Source organism: Hipposideros armiger, unplaced genomic scaffold (genome assembly GCF_001890085.2).
Source record: "Hipposideros armiger isolate ML-2016 unplaced genomic scaffold, ASM189008v1 scaffold_382, whole genome shotgun sequence".
Classification (NCBI taxonomy): Eukaryota; Metazoa; Chordata; class Mammalia; order Chiroptera; family Hipposideridae; genus Hipposideros; species Hipposideros armiger.
The window spans coordinates 1434901-1439235 of record NW_017731732.1 but is presented as its reverse complement, the minus strand read 5'-3'; positions in this window follow the sequence as shown (position 1 = coordinate 1439235).

The following is a 4335-nucleotide window of genomic DNA, read 5'->3' as shown; positions in this document are numbered from 1 at the left end:
GTCTCTGAGAATGAGTCACCTCTGGCAAATCGGACAGCTGCCACTGCAGAGGTTCAGGCGTGGCCTGTTTTGGGCAGGTGGGGCCCTCTGGGGACCAAGATGTGGGCTGTGACTGGTATCCAGCCACTCCCTCCCAGGCCCTGAGCTTCCCCCCAGCACTCTTCTCTCTCTCCAGCCCCTCACCTCCACCCCCTGTGTCCCAATCGCATCAACCCCCAGAGACAAAAAAGGTATGAAATCCCTCAACTGCCAGAGGTCAGGAAGTGTGGGCTGCGGACTCCCAGGCACTGCCTGAACATCCTGACAGCCACTCAACCTGGAGGGGCGCCCGGCCAGAAGAGGGGCCGCCCACGGAAAGAGGGACCACTTGGGGCTACTTGGGCTGGAAGGGGTGAATGTTGGGTCTACACGAGTCCCTGAAGCAAGGGACATGTGAAATCCAGGCACATACAGGAGCATCTACACACACAATGGTTTGGCTTTAATGAAACCTATCAAAACGCTTGAAAGAGATGTCAAGAATGGAGCTGAGCCTCAGGGCCCGCCAGCCTGGGGGTGAGACTCTTGTCCCAAGCAGGCAATGTCCTTCTGATGCCCATCTACTGTGGCCAGAGCAGCAATTCCAGTTTCTCACACAAAAGGCCCTTCCAGGGTCCTAACCCTTGTCAGATGCTGGTCTTCCAATATTGTAGCATACAAACCCCCTATAAGAATTTTTTGAAAAACTGACCTCACCCCTCTGCCAACATATATGTCTTAGGTTAGAATCTAAAATTTTTCATCATAATTTAAAATAGTTAATGGCAAATGTTACAATTCCTAGAATATTGTAAATTTGACTTTTTTCTTTTAATTATTTTTTATTATGAAATACACATTTTTTAGAATTAGTTTCAGCTATCCAACACAGTGCAATAGTTATACTTTTTACCCCTCGAAGTGACAACCCCCCTCCCCCAATCCGCTGCCCCACTTCCCCCCAATATCATACATATCTATTACAATTCCCTTGACTCCACTCCCACACTATACTCCACGTCCCATGACCATATATATATATTCACTTATAGTTAACATACAATATTATACAACATCAGCTTCAGGTGTACAGTGCAGTGATTGTAAATTTGACATTTTAAAATAAAGCTGTTACATTCCTTTTGTAAATACATCTAATGAAATCCCAATACCATAGTGACTTTCTTACTGTGATCCATGTAAAAATTACATGAATAAATTCCTCTTCAACATTCAGAAAATTTACAACATTCCTTTTTTTCCTTGAACTGATATTTCCATTCATTTCCCCCATGAGATAGTATACTAATATCATGTGTATTGTGCTTAAAAGCATTTCACTGATCATCCTATGATGCTTATTTGCAACAATAAAACTGTTTTCAATCAAAACTTAATTTATCTCTTTATGTAACAATAGGATGTTAAATTTTTAAAAAATTCTTCCAGGTTGAGTCATCATTACAATGTTGTTAATATACAATTGGTCAAAATAACATAAATATATACACTATATTACAAATGTTGATTTTTATCAGCAATATACCTTGATGAGACCGAACTTTTAAAAATTATTTCATATATTTATATGTTACTCATAATTAGAATAAGAGCTCAACATTGATCCTATTCTTAGCTTAGTTTCTTAAATGTAAGTGTTGGGAAACCTTGTACATAGAAACCATAAGTAGATGAGAATGAAAGAAATTTTGTTACAGCAATGTCATTCAACTCTTGGAAATCTTTCTGAGCTACTTACAAAAATCACGTCGTCATCTATCATCAAAAATTGTCCAATGATTTATTAACAACAACGTATTTAAGTCCTTTTTCAGTTTGTTGAAAGTAAGGAAATGGAAACTGCCAGAGGTTCCAGAGTCCTTGAGTTCCCACTGCACAGTGAGGCAGTCCCTCTGGTGCCCCAGGGGGTCTGACACCCCAGAGCAATGGAACACCCTACAATTAGGAGTGAGCGGGGAGCCTACAGTTCCCACCTTTTCTGGAGAGTAGAAGAGCAAAGGCACATGGCAGGCGAAGATCACTCCAGCCTCCTTCCCATCCCCTGGGGCTGCCTGCCCTGGTGCTATGTTCACTGGCCTGGATAAATGCCAAGACCAACCCAGCTGATGTCAGGGTGTGAGTTGACAGCAGTGACAGCACTAAATCCCTCTCTGCTGCACAAATAGAGGGAGAAGGTTGGAGCAGGAGGCCTGGGCTTACTCTTACCTCCGGCCTCGTTTTTTTCTCTGTAATAATTCGAGGTGGGGCGAGGTCAGGTGATCAGCTCTAGCATAGGAAAATGACTATTAAGGTAAGAGGACAGAGTAGCTGGCTGGGTGCAATGAGAGGTACTATTTTAGGTGAGGTGTTCAGGGAAGACCCCCTGAGAACGTGGCTTGAGCAGAGACCTGAATGTAGAGAAAGTGCCAATCTTGCAAAGATCTGGGGGAACAGCATGCCAATAGGAAGGAACCTCAAGACATAAAGGCCCCAGATTGGAAGTGGGCTTGGCACGAATGAGGTACAGCAAGAAGGCCCATTTGGCTAAAGCAGAGTGGGTACATGAGGGGGAGCTGGAGACAGGGACAGAGAGGCAGGCAAGGGCCAGGGCTCTGAACAAGGAGTTCAGACACAGTGTGTCATGCAAACCCATTGGAGGTTCTTAAACACGGAAGGATGATCTCATATGTTTTATCGCTCTTGATGTGTGAAGAATGGACCCTGGGGACAGGAAGAGAGGTGTCAAGAGTGGAAACAGAGAGACAAGTTGGGAGGCTGTGACAACAGGCTACCCAGGAGATCTTGGATGAGGATAATAGGAGGTAATGGGGTATATCTGGGCACAGAGACAACAGAACTGGCCACTGGAGTATGTGGGAGATGAGAGAGTGGTAAGTGGAGACATGGAGGCATTTAACAGAAATGGGGAAGCCTGGGGAAGAAGCAGGTATCGTGTTGGCATGGGGGTATGCACCAAAAGTTGTGTTCTGGCTGAGTTATATTTGCGATACTTACTCAACATCCACAAGAATATAAAATCCAGGGCCGGCCAAGTGGCGTGATGGTTAAGAACTGGCTTGGGACGCCAGAGGGCCCCGGTTCGGATCCCACATATGAGGGCCAGTGACACTGCCCTCCACAGCTAAGATGCTGAACAACAGCTCAACCTGGAGCTGGGCATCCGTGAGTCGCCGGCGACGGTGTAGGCTGCAGCCCCTGTGGCAGTGGGTTGCCATGGGCTACCGTGTGTAGCCAGCAGCCAGCGTGAGCAGCCAGCAGCCAGCGTGAGTGGCCGTCCAGAAGCCAGCGACTGATCTGCCTCGCCTGGGAATGATGGTGCCAACTTGGGCCAGTGAAGCAATGTCCTCCACAACTAGACTGAAGAACAAAAAGAGAGCAACTTGTCTGTTCCCCTTCCCCCAATTCCCCAGCGCTGTTCCCGTCCCCCAATTCCCCAATAAAAATCTTTAAAAAAAAAAAAAGAATATAAAATCCAAATTTCACTCGAGATCCAATAGGAGTAACTGGCATGTAGGTCACATGCCATGGGTCACACAAGACCACCCAACGTAAGTATGTGGTAGAAAAGAGCATGGCCCAAGACTGAGCCCTGGGCACAGAGAGGCTGAAAGGAAGAAACAGAACCATCAGAGGAGGTCAAAGAGGAGTAACCAGGAGGTAAGAGAAAGGCCGAGAGTGGGAAGGACAACCAGAGAGAGCGGGAGGAGGAGCATGGTCCAGCAGGCCTAGGGATGCCGAGAGGTCGAGCACCTGAGCACCTAGGCACTGGGTTTCCTGAGAAAGGCTGTGTACCACCGGAACAAAATGGAGAACAGAACCCAAGGACAAATTCACATGGTAAATGCTCCCTTATTCATGGTAGACACTCAGTAGCCATCTGTTATCAGATCGACTGGACTGTTGCAAAACTGCAGTGCATGTGTTCTAGTGACCCTTATTTTACTTAACAATGGCCTCCAAGTACAAGTGAGTACAGCAAGACTCTTGAGCTGTTCTGCCATGAAATCAAAGGGTACAAGGACAGGGGTGAGAGGAAAGAGAAATGCCATGGTATCTAGAGGGGCGATAGGATCGAAAGAGGATTTTTTTTATTAAATTATTTTTTATTATGAAATACACATTTTTTAGAATTAGTTTCAGCTGTACAATACAGTGCAATAGTTATACTTTTTATCCCTCGAAGTGACAATCCCCCTCCCCCAATCCACCACCCCATTTCCCCCCAATATCATACATATCTATTACAAATCCCTTGACTCCACTCCCACACTATACTCCACGTCCCATGAATATATA